This window comes from Malaclemys terrapin, chromosome 3, assembly GCF_027887155.1.
Source record: "Malaclemys terrapin pileata isolate rMalTer1 chromosome 3, rMalTer1.hap1, whole genome shotgun sequence".
Taxonomy (NCBI): Eukaryota; Metazoa; Chordata; order Testudines; family Emydidae; genus Malaclemys; species Malaclemys terrapin.
The window spans coordinates 152,844,833-152,860,189 of NC_071507.1; the positions used below are offsets into that span (position 1 = coordinate 152,844,833).

The 15,357-nt window shown below is 43.5% G+C and overlaps 1 long non-coding RNA gene across 1 annotated transcript in view; it reads right to left on the reverse strand.

Annotated features, from left to right (window-relative positions):
* Positions 1-13,878: 13,878 nt before the first annotated feature.
* The window catches only part of LOC128833650 (uncharacterized), a 105,827-nt gene continuing 104,348 nt past the window's right edge, over positions 13,879-15,357 (reverse strand). The window contains exon 3 of the long non-coding RNA XR_008444310.1: positions 13,879-13,967. This is a non-coding gene — a long non-coding RNA (uncharacterized LOC128833650). The remainder of the gene's footprint in view (positions 13,968-15,357) is intronic.

Below are 15,357 nucleotides of genomic sequence, written 5' to 3' on the forward strand. Positions count from 1 at the left end.
GAGAATACTATCTATCTGTATTTCGTGGCTATAGTCCACGAAAGCTTATGCTCTAATAAATTTGTTAGTCTCTAAGGTGCCACAAGTACTCCTGTTCTTTATACATAATGTAAGGCAAATTAAGACATGAAAAGGATTTAGCATCTAGAAGCTAATTTGATTACACTGGTAAACTTTTAACAGGATACAGGAATGCAGACAAACAAGTTTATCATCTACCCTAGATTTCTATTACTACAAATGAATGGGTTAGTGATTGCTGGTCTAATAATTGCTTTGATATTCACATCCAAGTGAATTGTCCTGATACAGTTGTAATGCCTCTTGTTAAGTTGTTATGGGTCATGCACAGGTTGGCTGGTTTGTCAGTTTCACAGCTCTGTATTAGAACAAGCATTGTTAAATGCTCCAGAAAATAGCCACCCGCAGGTCTCGTTGGAGTCTGTTTTTGAAGTTTTTCTGTTGTAAAATAGCCACCCGCAGGTCTGTCATTGAATGACCAGACAGGTTAAAGTGTTCTCCCACTGGTTTTTGAGTATTATGATTCCTGATGTCAGATTTGGGTCCATTAATTCTTTTGCGTACAGACAGTCTGGTTTGGCCAATGTACATGGCAGAGGGGCATTGCTGGCACATGATGGCATATATCACATTGGTAGATGTGCAGGTGAACAAGCCCCTGATGGTATGGCTGATGTGATTAGATCCTATGATGATGTCACTTGAATAGATATGTGGACAGAGTTGGCATCGGGCTTTGTTAAAAGGATAGGTTCCTGGGTCAGTGTTTTTGTTCCGTGATGTGTGGTTGCTGGTGAGTATTTGCTTTAGGTTGGGGGGTTGTCTGTAAGTGACATCAGGAATCATAATACTCAAAAACCAGTGGGAGAACACTTTAACCTGTCTGGTCATTCAATGACAGACCTGCGGGTGGCTATTTTACAACAGAAAAACTTCAAAAACAGACTCCAATGAGAGACTGCTGAGCTGGAATTAATATGCAAACTAGATACAATCAATTTAGGATTGAATAAGGACTGGGAATAGCTGAGCCATTACAAACATTGAATCTATCTCCCCTTGTAAGTATTCTCACACTTCTTATCAAACGGTCTGTACTGGGCTATCCTGATTATCACTTCAAAAGTTTTTTTTCCTCTTACTTAATTTGCCTCTCAGAGTTGGTAAGACAACTCCCACCTGTTCATGCTCTCTGTATGCGTGTATATATACCTCCTCAATATATTTTCCATTCTATATGCATCCGAAGAAGTGGGCTGTAGCCCACGAAAGCTTATGCTCTAATAAATTTGTTAGTCTCTAAGGTACCACAAGTACTCCTGTTCTTTTTGCAAATTTATTTAAGATATTCATCGCAACAAAAGATTGTGAAGATCTCCAGAAGGCAAGAACAAAGGCAATAGGATGGCAGACAAAATTCAATGCACATGGACAGTATTTGTAAACTTAACTGCTGGAAAAGCAAGGCCAAAGAATTAATCTGAATTACTTCTGTACATTGATGGATTCTAAATCAACTGTAACCAATTAAGAAAGAGACCTGGTCATCACTATGGTCAACTCAATGAAAATTTCAGCTGAAGGTACAAGAGCAAAGCAAACAAGATGTTAGAATGTGCTAAGAAAGGGATAAAGAACAATACTAAATAAATGTAGGACCAGGTCCTCAGTTGATGTAGATTGATGTAGTTCCATTGGTCATTGGAGCTGTGCTATTTGTATACCGGTGGGAGGTCTGGCCCATGATAGTAATTATAAACTCTAAATAGGCATGCTCTTACATTCATTATGGTGTCCAGACGAGGACAATCAAAAAGATCTGAGGCATGGAAAGCCTTCCATTTGAAGAGAAATTAGAATTATTTTGTTAAAAAACAGACAAATAAAAGGGGTATACAAAATAATAATCAGTAGCGAGAGTACCCTCTCAAAATACCAGGACAAGGAGGCAACCAATGACACAGAAAAGCAACACATCTAAAATTAATAAAAGAAAATAATTTTCTACACAATGCATAAGTAAGATGGGGGCTCACAGCCACAAGATGTCATTGAAACTAATGGCTCACTAGGATTTTACAGAACTAGATATTGATATAAGTAACACAAACATCTGCAGTTACAATAGATGGTATACAAATGTATCAGAGATACAAACCATCATGCTCCAGGACAGAAACCCACCACTAACTTCCTGGCATCAGAAAGAGAAGTCCCCCATAGGCATATTATTTTAATCATTTTTTATTTGGGGATTCTACATCTTAGTCTGAAATATCTGGAACTGTCCACTACCAGAAACAGAATACTGGACACAATTGGTCTGATTAGATGTGGAAATACCTATGTTCCATTATACTGTAGTTTTCATTTAATCTTCTAGGACAAAAAGGAAATGTATAATTACTTAAAATTTTCAAAGAGAATATGTAATGACTTTCTTGAAGTATTCAAACTGCTAAAACCTGGAATGAATTTTAACTCGTGTAGCTGGTGAAGAAAATGCATTTATTTTTGTTAATGGCTTCTCCTTTCAAACCACATTATTATTCAGTTGCTATGGTTTATCTGATTTTGTTAAGTACCCTGGGAGACACCACCATGATTAGGCACTTTAGAAATACAGTGATAAATAGACATGATATATCTGTAAAAAGCAGAGTATTAACGCTTAGGGGCTGACTTCCAGAGGCAGTGAACACCCAGTACCTTCAGCTGGACTTGTGGGTGCCCAGCATTCCTTAAAATCAGGCCTTCTTTTTTGCTATATAGCTTGTACCACTATATTAGACAGTTTGCTACACCAGAGGTCGGCAGCCTTTCAGAAGTGGTGTGCCAAGTCTTCATTTATTCACTCTAATTTAAGGTTTCACGTGCCAGTAATACATTCAGGTTTTTAGAAGGTCTCTTTCTAGAAGTCTAGAATATATAACTAAACTATTGTAGTATGGAAAGTAAATAAGGATTTAAAAATGTTTAAGAAGCTTCATTTAAAATTAAATTAAAATGCAGAGCCCCCCGGACCGGTGGCCAGGACCCGGGCAGTGTGAGTGCCACTGGAAATCAGCTCACGTGCCGCCTTTGGCACACGTGCCATAGGTTGCCTACCCCTGCTATAAACTATTAAGAATTGCCACCTTTTTAGTTTATAATAATGCCACTTTCTCTTTACAATGTACATCTGTCTAAATAGAAGAGTACAGGCCCCAAGCAGAGCTATTTTTTCTTCTCTATGCCTAAAAACAAACAAAGGTATTGTCAGAGTAAAGCACTGAATTCCGTTTGAATATTTCAGATTCACAGTACTTGCTATATCTCCTGGGGTTGTCTTAATTGTATTACCTCAATACAAGAAACGACATGTGTCTTCCTTTAGAAGTTGCCCAGAGTTAAGTTCTAGTGCGCTCAGTAGAGAAGAGTTTATATAAGTACAGCTCTATGCACTGAACCGCAAAGAGGCACTTCCAGCTTCTGCTCTCATCTCAGCGTTTTATTTAAAGGACACTGTCAAATAATATTTTGTTAGGGGTGAGCAAATACACAAAGTTTGAGTTTTGGTTGGGATTCTTCTGTTCCACTCAAAATTCAGCAAGCTAAACTCCGACCCCAAACTCCTCTCTCTCCCCATGCATTAGTTACAGGCTTCCAAAATACAGGCTTTCCTGAGCCTACAAAAAAGAAGGATACCCAGAGACACCCACTTCTGCCATCTTCACTCTGATGACTGGTTTTGAAGATGCAGGGCTCTTCTAGAATATGATCACAATACAATCCAGAACTTTCACATCAAACACAGGTTATGTGTATTCAGAGAAGTGCTAATGTTGAAACCAGCATTACACACACATACACACTAACTAAAGTTATTTACATCTATTTCACTTTTCTTCCAGTCACCTGAAGATTTTTTTAATACAAAGCCTTATGTGGATATTTTGTTGATTTTTCATTTTCTGTTACTTTATAAGACTATTAAGGAATTTCTATTTTTCTGACAGTAACTTTCATTTTGGAAGTTAGAACTGGTTTATTCAGATGTGAAGTAATACAGTTTTTTTTTTAAATTACATATTTTAAAATTCTTTCAGTTTTAATCATTTAGAATATTATTAGTAAGAAAGATATGTCATTTTAAATACAAGAATATGATGCATTTTAATCTACAGGGGAAAAAGTATTTTTAAAAACCTCCACCTCTAATACGTTTCCTCCACCAAACCTCATTTAATAGGGACTCTTTTGCTTTTCTGTTTGAAATGCCTTTCCTCCTAAACTCCAAATAACTGTTAAGCTCAATAATGTATTCACATGAAATAGACTTAGGGTGACCAGACGTCCTGATTTTATTGGGACTGTCCCGATATTTGCTTGTTTGTCCTGCGTCCTGACCGATGTTCGGTCGAGACACTGGACAAACAAGCAATTTTGCCCCCCCGCCCCGACTCTCCCCCTCCTTCCCCCATTGGATCCCTCCCCGGCCCCACCCTCAGTCCCACCCCCTCGTTGCCCCATTGGATCCCTCCGCAAATCCCTGCCTCTTCCCCAAGCACGCGGCATTCCTCCTCCCTCCCAGGTTTGCACATGGGCTATGGCCAGGGCCGGGAGCGCAGCGCAGAGGCTGCTCCAGCCCTGCAGCCCCCGGGGCAGCGCGGTGGGTCTGGGGGCAGTGCGGAGCGGGCAGGGCCCGGGTGGGTAGAGACACACGTGGGGCAGACACACTCCTGCTAGGAGGGGCTGGGCCCGGCTGCTTGGTTTGCCCCCTGCCTGGGTGAGTCCCCGAGCTCCCCGCGGCCGGAGAGGGGCTGCGGGGGCGAGTGTCCCAGGCGGGGCAGAGCGGAGCAGCCTCTCCTGCGGGGCTGGGGCGACAGAGCCCGGGAGCGTCTGGGCTGGGAGCTGCAGGAGGGGCCTGGAGCGCGGCTCGGCTGCACAGCTCGGAGCCCAGGCTGGGTCCGGGAGCGAAGGGATGGGGGAGCTGGGGGTGTATCGGGGGTCGGAGCCGAGAGTTGGGTGGAGACGGTGCTGTTCCACTGCTGCCTGGAGGCGGGGGGGCGAGGGGTGCTCCAGCTTTGGTTGTTTTTTTTTTGGCTCCGCCACCAGTTTTTTGTTTGTTTGTTTGTTTTTTGCTTCTCTCCCCCTCCCCCCCCCCACGTCCCGATATTTAATCTTTGTCATCTGGTCACCCTAAATAGACTGCATCTCCCAGAATCCATTTTGAAATACGACTTCTATAACCTACACTAATGTAAAGTTTAAGGCCTCCCCATCTTACAACCGCCTCTGCATGGGCAGACTTCTGAGTAGGCACAGAACCTGTAGACTCCACTACAGCTCTGCACAAGAACAGGTATCCATTCTAATGGAAGGAGTTGCAGGATTAAAAAATCTGTAAACTTCTCATTTTCCCAATTAGTTAAGTAGGGTTACCATATCTATTAAATAAAAAAAGAGGACCCTCCACGGGCCCTGGCCCCGCCCCCGCCCATTTCCCCACCCCCAGCCCCGCCCCAACTCCACCCCTTCCCCACCCTAACTCCGCCCCCTCCTCCCTCCCACTCCCAGCCACGGGGAAAGGGCTGCCTAAGCGCTACCGGCTTCATGATTTGCCGGGCAGCCCCCAGACCCTGTGCCCCTGGCCAGCGCTTCCCCAGCGCAGCTGGAGCCCGGGAGGGGAAGCGCCCAGCTGGGGGCGCAGGGTCTGGAGGCTGCCTGGCAAACCGTGAAGCCAGTAGCTCTTGGGCTTCGGGCAGCCCCCTTGCCTCTGGACCCTGCGCCCCCAGCCAGGCACTTCCCCTCCCGGGCTCCGGCGGCGCAGGGTCCGGAGGCATGGGGGCTGCCCGAAGCCGGTAGCGCTGGGGCAGCTTGGCTCTTAAACAGAGTCGAAGAGTCAGGGGAGGAGCAGAGCTGCCATTTTCCCGGACATGTTCGGCTTTTTGGCAATTCTCCCCGGACGGGGGTTTGAGTGCCGAAAAGCCGGACATGTCTGGGAAAAAGAGGACGTATGGTAAACCTAAGTTAAGAGACAAAACTGCAAATAATACAGATTATGCTTCTAGTTAGGTCTGGAAACTGATCCAAGTCTTTGCAATATAGCAAAAATCCACGTTTTTTCTGTTCAGGCCAAATTTAAAAAAAATTGTAATCTTTGCTGCATGTCAGGCTCCCCTTATTGTCTGCCAATTTGATTAAAAATATACACTGATCCATTGGAAGGAACTTAAAGGAAGGCAACAAAGTCATGCACAGGATTAGACAGCAGACCCATGACCTGTATGGTGAAATGAACTTACTACATGTCCTGTATTAAGTTAATGGGAGAAAAGACAACAAGGGGGACACATGATAGTTGTCTATAAATTAATGGAAAGGTAACAGCATAAGAAAGAGCAGGGATCGTCTCAGTGTCCATAAGTGACAACAAGGATTCTTGGCCTTTGGAAAAGGAACATTTAAGTTGAACTTCGGAGGCTGTGGGGGAAATCAAATAGTCAATTCAATGAGGCATCAGAATGATCTGTGAAAGAAGGCTCGCAATGAACCAAAACTAGATGTTCAAAATTAATCATGATTAATCGCAGTTTTAATCACACTGTTAAACAATAGAATACCAATTAAAATTTATTAAATATTGTGGATGTTTTTCTACATTTTCATATATATTGTATTCTGTGTTGTAATTGAAATCAGTGTATATTATTTTTGATTACAAATATTTGCACTGTAAAATGATAAACAAAAGAAATAGTATTTTTCAATTCACCTAATACAAGTACTGTAGTGCAAGCTCTTTATCATGAAAGTTGAACTTACAAATGTAGAATTATGTACCAAAAAACTGAATTCAAAAATAAAACAATGTAAAATTTTAGCACCTGCAAGTCCACTCAGTCCTACTTCTTGTTCAGCCAATTACTCAAACAAGTTTATTTACATTTGCCGGAGGTAATGCTGCCCACTTCTTGTTTACGATTACACCTGAAAGTGAGAACAGACGTTTTTGTAGCCAGCATTGCAAGATAGTTATGTGCCAGATGTGCTAAAGATTCATATGTCCCTTCATGCTTCAACTACCATTTCAGGGACATGCATCCATGCTGATGATGGGTTCTGTTTGATAACAATGCAAAGCAGTGCAAACCAATGCATGTTCATTTTCATTATCTGAGTCAGATGCCACTAGAAGGTTGATTTTCTTTTTCGGTGGCTTGTGTCATGGACTTACAGATCGTGCCCACTCTTGACCCCGTGCGGTCCATGGGGGGTGCCCCTTTCAGTGAGACAGCCCTTCTCGGGGGTCCACTCTCTCTCTGGGTTGGCCCCTCCACTTCCTGGAGCCACACCTCTCTGAGCCTTAGCATGTCTGCCTCTGCCGTGGGCCCCCTTGGGGAATCCACTCGCTCTGGATGCCCGGGGCCTCCAGCCCCCGAAGGGGTTGATGCAACCCTGTTCTCTAGACTGGAGTGACTCTCAGCCAGCGTAAAACAGGAGGGTTTATTGAGCGTTGAACTCAGCACAGGAAACTCTCTGATACCTCAGGCCTGGCCTCCCTCAGCATCCCTGCATCCCCCGTCTGCTTCCTCTCTCCAGCCCCGAGCCCCCTTGCTTCCCAGCTGGGCATCTGAGATCACCGACCCCAGGCCCCGCCTCTGTCCATTGTCTTCTTTCCAGGTAAATAGGGTTGTAAACAGGGTCGTCTGGGCCTCCTCTCCGCTCTGCTGTCCTCTGGCTGGAACCAGCTGGTTAGGTCATGGGGTCCTCTCATCGCAGCCCATTGTCCTCCCACTGGCCAGAACCAGCTGCGACTCCTGGGCTGAGTCTCCGGGTCATCAGGTCACCAGTCGCTAGGATATCCATCCTCCAAGCCATTGGCTGGGGTCCCAACTTCCCTCTCCGGTCCTCTGTAACAACAAACTCCCTCTCCCCTCACCTTGTTAAACCAGCAACACCCAGGGACACTGAGTCCCACTCCCTCTGCATGCAAACCATTGGAAAACCACAAAAAGATATGAAAATCTCCCACTTCATCACAGCTCAGGTTCTGTAGTTTCTGCATCTGAGTGTGGCTCTTTTAAGATTTCTGAAGCATGCTCCACACCTTGTCCTTCTCAGATTTTGGAAGGCACTTCAGATTCTTAAACCTTGGGTCAAGTGCTGTAGCTATCTTTAGAAATCTCACATTGGTACCTTCTTTGCATTTTGACAAATCTGCAGTGAAAGTGATCTTAAAATGAACAATGTGTTGGATCATCATCTGAGACTGCTATAACATGAAATATATGGCAGAATGTGAGTAAAACAGAGCAGGAGACATACAATTCTCCCCCAAAGAGTTCAGTGACAAATTTAATTACGGCATTATTTTTTTTTAATGAGCATCATCAGCATGGAAGCATGTCTCTGGAATGGTGGCCGAAGAATGAAGGGGCATACGAACGTTTAGCACATCAGGCATGTAAATACCTTGCAATGCCAGCTACAAAAGTGCTGCCCCAAAGAGGTTAAGTCCAGATCCACAAAGGTACTTGGGTACCAAAAACCCAGACATAGTCCAATTTTAGGCACCATTCACAAAACTCCCATTGGCTGCCAAATAACCCTGTAGGCACCTAACTGTGTAGGCACCTAAGTTTTCAGGGTAAGAGTTCTCAAGGAACCTGTGTGTTTGCCTCTGGGCATACACACTGTTGCAACCTTGAGGTGTCCGGACACCTGTCTCCCACATAAGCCCCAAAGTGATCCACAAACCAGGTAAAGATAGGCACTCCTCCCCCTACCTTATCATGGGGCCTGATCCAGTAGGTGTGCTCAGAGGTCACCTGTTGGATCATGTCCTATTCAAAATTCAGCTAGAGCAGAAGGTAGTGTTGGTGGTGCCCACCTTATTGCTTTTAGTCTAGTGGTTAGTACCCTCACCTGAGATGTGGGAGGCCCAGGTTCAATTCCCCCCTCTGCCTGAGGTGGGGGAGAAAAGATTTGAACAGAGATCTCCCACCACTCAGTACATTTTCTAATTACGGAGCTATTGGTTAATCTGATGTGGGGCTCCCTCAGTCTCTGCTGTTGAAGCTGTTCTGCTGTGTAAACATAATTAAAGAGTCAATGGAGCAGAGAGACTGGACCCTAGGTTTCCCACCTCCAGTGACAGATGTAGCCTGTTGATTCAATGGCACTATACTGCACCCGGTTATTCACTATGGCGAGAGAAACCCCATCCAGGATGCAGTGGGGGAGGCAGCTCCGCTCACCATCTGAACCTGGATGCTCAGAGTGGGGAGAGGCCCCACCATGAGTCCAGCACCTCTTCCAGTGTCCCTACTTTCTGGAGACTGGGATATGTGAGGGCATCATCCCAGGGCTCCCTCTCGCAGATTTTGCCCTTTGGGCGTCTGGTAGTAGCATGTGATTGACATCATTGTGTAGCAACATGGCCAGGAGCACAGCCACAGGGACCTAGGGACTAGGCTATGGAACTGTGCAGTTTCTCATGCAAAGGAGGAAACATGGCTCCTTGCCCTCCAGGATGTTTTTGCACCCTTGGTTTCATGATTTCTGGGGGTGCAATTGAACCCAGGAACCCCCACTAAAGCAGCCTCCCCAGCTCCCCAGTGGATATTCAAACACCAGGCTAGAAAGTCTCTCTCGCTTTCTCGCCCATTGACTCTTCAAGTATTTATCCAAAGTGGAACAGCTTCAACAGGAGAGAGTGAGGGAGCCCCACCTCAGAATATCCCATCTTGGTTAGAGCACACACCTGAAAGTTGAGGGAGACCCCTGTTTAAATCCTTTTTCCCTCCTTTCCCACCGCATCTGAGGGGAGAATTGAACCTGGGTATCCCACATCCCAGCTTAGTGCGCTAACCACTGGGCTAAAAGTTACAAGGTGAGGGACACTGCCTTCTCCTCCTCCTCCAACCATTTGGCATGGAGTGAGGCAGGCACCTAATTCATTCCTGCAAGAAACAACTTAGGTGCCTAAGCAATCTGACTCCAGGAAAGGGGTTCCCATTTGTGGATCGCAAGCAGAGATAGGTGCCTCTCTGTAACCTGGACTTAGCCCCCTTAACTCTGTAAGAGGGTAGGAGGGTTCATCTCCCATTGGCTAATTTAGGCAGTTCCCTGCCTAGTGTGTGGGTTTTGCGGCTCGTAGTCTCAGGCACTTATCTCTCCCCCTTCATTGTATTATTCTTGTGATTTTGTAGGTACCTAAAAGGCACTGTGACACTGAAAGATGCACTTAGAGTATGTCTACATGGCAAGAAAACCCAGCCCGGGGCAGGGAGTCTCAGAGCCCGGGGCAGGTGACTCAGACTCATGCTATGGGGCTAAATACAGCAGTGTAGCCATCCCCATTTAGGTTGGAGCCCAGGCAGAGGAGAGTACAAGTGAACAATGAGGCAGTAAGCTAGGTAGTGGTGTTAGCACACCATCAGCCTTTAAAAACTAGCCTGCACAGAACTCTAGGGGCTAGCTTGTGACACGTACCCCACAAGCTCTGAGCAGGGGGTGTCAAGTCACACTGCTCCAGAAGGAGCACCAGAGAGATTATGTCACAAGCAGTCTCTTTCCTGTTTCAGAGTAACAGCCGTGTTAGTCTGTATCCGCAAAAAGAAGAACAGGAGTACTTGTGGCACCTTAGAGACTAACAAATTTATTAGAGCATAAGCTTTCGTGGACGTGGGCTGTAGTCCACGAAAGCTTATGCTCTAATAAATTTGTTAGTCTCTAAGGTGCCACAAGTATTCCGAGTCTCTTTCCTGGTATTGCTCCCAGAGCATGGAGAGGGCAGACATTGCACTAGCTGAGAAACTGACACAGAATGCTCCCAACTGGAACACCTGGCCCTCTCTGCAGACTGCTGTAGAGTGGAGACAGGGCCATGGCCCTCCGTCAGCCACCTTGCACCCTGGTAGTGAGGAGAAGCAAGTAGTCCCTGTGCTCCTCATATCAAAAAAGTGCAGGTGCTGCCACTGTGTGCTGCCTAGAGCAGTTCCACAAAATGCATGATGGGGGATGGCTTCATGCATGGGTGAGCAATAGTGGCACTCAATCTGGCCCTAATCCAATATAATGTACAGTCAGAAACAGCTTGCATCAACATGGAGAGAGGCTGGGTGATCTAGTTTTTTTTTTATTTTTTTTTCCTATATTTAACTTCTATGATTCTACAAGGGCTCTCAAGAGAGCTACAGCAAGTAAGTTAAGGCAGGTTAGAACAAGAAAGAATTTGCTGTTCCGCCATCTTTTTCTTGGCTTATGTGAAATTTTCCTTGAAAAATAACTATCAGAACAGGAAGTGCACCATTTCAGGGTGCTTTAATTGAAAAATGCACAGCCTTGCACCTTTTTCCTCTCAGCTCCAAAGATAACCACAAAATCTTCCCACTATCAAGACTGTCACATTTAATTGACTAGTAATTTGTATTTTTGAATGATCTTGTTATTTTCCCGTTGTACCCTGGGGAAGATTCCTATCACTGTTTACTCGCTAGTCCTGAGATTGATGGGAGCAATCACATCACCCTCTCACTGCCTGCATGTCAACTCGCAACAAAATGCAGCATTTGCTGGATTTTATTAAAATACCATTATAACCTCTCACTGACTTTCAAAAATTAGGCCATTACCGGATCAATACAGCTACTTTTACTTTATTTCAGGGATTGATTTCGGTGCTTTAAGAAGATAACCAAATGGTTGACAGGAGTGGACTCCTTTTGACATTGCAGCACTTAATATTTTTTTTCTATAGTCTGAACTAGTAAAACCTGCACCTTTTGAACTTGATGTTTATTCAGACTTGGGGAAGAATTCTCATCTCAGTCCTGCCAGGCAAATCTCAGTTTGAATTTTCTTCTTTAGATACTGCAAACTCCCACTGATAGATAGATAAATAGAAGAGCAGATTATTAGAATCAAAAGCTGCCATGCAGATTGGAAAGGAGGATATTGCCTTAGAGTGTCCTAAAATTCTGTAAAGTGACTCTGTAAAAATGGCATGTAGCATTCATCTTTACTGTCACTCAGTGGTTTCCATATCAGATGTGCTCTGTTTACAAGTAAAAGGATGTTTGTTTCCAGTTGCCAGCCCTGTGGACTCAACCAGGTCTCTGTGAATCAAACTTTTTGCAGCTTATCACTAGTGATAAAGATTAGACCAGTGATTAGACCAGATGAGTCTCTCAGAGTCAACTGTGTAACCCTCTATTATCAAGGAATTTGCACATGTGTAAGTTGCTATAATTTAGTAAATAATTCTGTTGATGATGCTCAAAAAGTATAGAATCCAGCTAACTCTCCTTGAGTTGGATTGGCTCTTGAGGGCTAGCAGAACTAAAAATCAGCAAAAACTTATTTTTGTCACTAAAGCCAGCAACCATGACTGAATACACACAGTGACAAGTTCTGTTGAGTGTGAAGGTGCAATATAGTACATAATTGCTCTTCAGAGCAGAAATGCACTTTAATGAGCAGAGTGGGATGATTGCAAGGATCACAGTTGGTGACTGTGAAGTGTAACTTGCACATTTCTCCTCCATTCTGGTCCCTGCCCTGTTACAAATTAAGACCCCAATCTTGCAGTTGATTGCATGTGGGCAGGCTGTTGTACCTATGTGGAGCCCCATTGCTTTCAACAGAGAGTAGCTTAGCCAAGTAGCCCACCTGTGTGCAGTCCCTTGTAGGTTTGGGGGGCCTTACTCCAAGAAAAAGAGAATACCGCTGCCTTTCAAATCCAAATTGCAGTACAAAGGAAGCTTTCGCCTGGGGATGTGTCCAGCTGAAATGAGACTTTTAGTCTGACATATCTTTATTATTGTTTATTTTGCTGTACAGCACCTTGAGGCGCATAATATATTTAGTTAGAGAAACATGTTTTTCACTGCATTCTAAGTAGTTTCCCATAAAAAAAACATTTCCCAGAAGTCATATAAGTTCTAAATCTCTCATAAATCACCAAGACATTTCTGTTACAAAGTAATTTAGAACACAGAGCCTTTTAACCTTCTCCCAGCCCTCTTTTCCATCATATATTCTACAGCTGTAGACTGTCCTGCTCCATGGCAGGGTACCCTATTTAATGCATATCCATATATGCTGCCCTTGTTGGACATTCGTACTTACCTTCCAATGCTTTTCAATTAAGTACATTCTATCACTTTGTTAAACCTCATCCCACCCATGTTTAACTAATCTAAAATGGTTTTTGAAAGGTCCAATTTAGTAAGCTGCCTTTCAGCATGTCTTACATTGTCTTGGGTCTTTTCAAAAGACACATGAAATGGCAGATGGGGTAAACCAGGCACCTGGTAATGGGATCTGGAGCCTTTCACGTCTAAATTGCCATTTTTAAGCTAGCTTAGATTGGTACAAACTAGTGATTGTTACCATATTTGGAAGACCATATGAAATGTGCTAGTAGCTAAAGTCAATTTCCTAGTGATCAGTTATCTACATGAAAAATATTTGTCATTGCAGTTGGCTTTATTCTGCAATCTTAGCACAGAGCAGCAGGACAAGTGAGGAAGAGGAGGCCAAGATATTTTCTTACAATTTTATTGTATATCTTGCAGTATTTGGGGCATTACTTACTTTTGGAGTCATGTTATCTAAAGTCTAACTTTTGTTTTTTAATGATTTTTCATGATTGCAGAGGAAAACTTGAAAAAATGAACTGAAAATGAGCATCTAAAGGCTCAGAAACCAGAAGGCAATGAAAAAACCCCAAAATTTATTAGTTAAAAAAAAAATCTCATGATTTTTAAGACAATCTCATCATATTTTTGGACTGTCTCCTGATTTTTGAACACTTGGCATTGGTAATACTGGAATAAGAACTTCATCTTAAAAACCTCTTACCTTAAAGATGATTTCTCCAGGTCAGCTCTGGGTTAAAGTATATTGGCAGGGCAATGTGGAAAAGTTGTACTGCCACTGGCTATGTTGTTCCTGTTCTGTGAGAATGAAATCCACTGTTTCCATCACAAGAACTAATCAACTGGAATAGGAACCATTGTCCCTTTGTGCCCATCATCTGGCAGGGTTGGGGCCCCTGCATATGTGTAATGTTGGGTTGTGGGCACCAGCATTTGGCCTGCCCACAGAGGCCCAAGTCTATTCAGAGCCAGTACAGAGACAAACTTTGTGGCACAAAGAGGGATGCAGAGACCTCTCTGAACAGTCAGTTTGCTCATGGCCCCCTTTGCACAGCATTTTAAGTGTTCCAGAAGGAATTTCAGTGTGAAACAAGGCAGGATTTTCCCTCCAGGACTGTCAACCAAGCACTGCATTCACCACAATGTGCAGTCCCAACAGAGCAGAAGTGGAACTTAAGAGGTACATAGGCCTTGGGTACTCTTCACAGGGGCAAATTTCTTCTTTTACACAAAAGAGTAAAGTAACTACTATGTAGAGATTTCCCTCATTTAATGCTTCAGTATTTACAGAAGTCATCAAGAGAGAAACATCACATTTCATTCCATCCCATGGATACCCATCATATTCTTTAATAGTAGTGCTACTGGCACCCAGTGTCACCACAGCTTATTTATCTTACAGGACACTGGACAATTACAAATAAGTCTCCCAGTGAATAGCAAATACAGCTGTAATGAACTCCCATAAACAGCAATATTCTGCTGCCCCCCCAGGGGAAGGAAATAACATGTATTGTTGGGCTCAAAGTGACCTGTGTCACTGAACCACAGTCTTTGTAATTGAACCTGTATTTGTAGAGCTCTTTTGTTAAGTGAAGTCTGTGCTGCTGAACATTGGTCTGGGAATTAGTGTTTTAAAATGTGCCACAAAAAGGAGAGAAGTAGAGGCTTCAAAAAACAGTAAGATCTTCTACTGTTATTTTATACAGTGAAATACTGCATTATTATAACGAATCTTGCAGTACAGGCAAAGCACAGAGGAGAAAGAGAATACATATATTTTGGAAATTTACATGTTAGTAGAAACATCAGTACTAAGAATAACTTTCCATTTTCAAATAACAAATTATTTAACAATAATATATGTGCATAAATAAAAAAAGGACTGAGTATTAGCTAAGATCTTTATTTTGCTTCTGAACAATATTTGGTATTTGTTCAAAAAAAGCTGTTCATAAAAAAACATGAAGATTATCTGCCATACAATTGAATTGTCTATGCATTCATAGTGAATCATAACATTCAAAACATCATATCTGCCCAACTTACAATCATTCTTAATAAGTGGCCTCTGAAGGTTACAGTAGATGAAGTTAGAGATGAAAGAGAACTATTATTTTATTTACTCCCTCCCCCGGCCAAAGTAGGGTTCTCCTCTGACTGTGTTGAACAGTGTTTTGACCAGTCC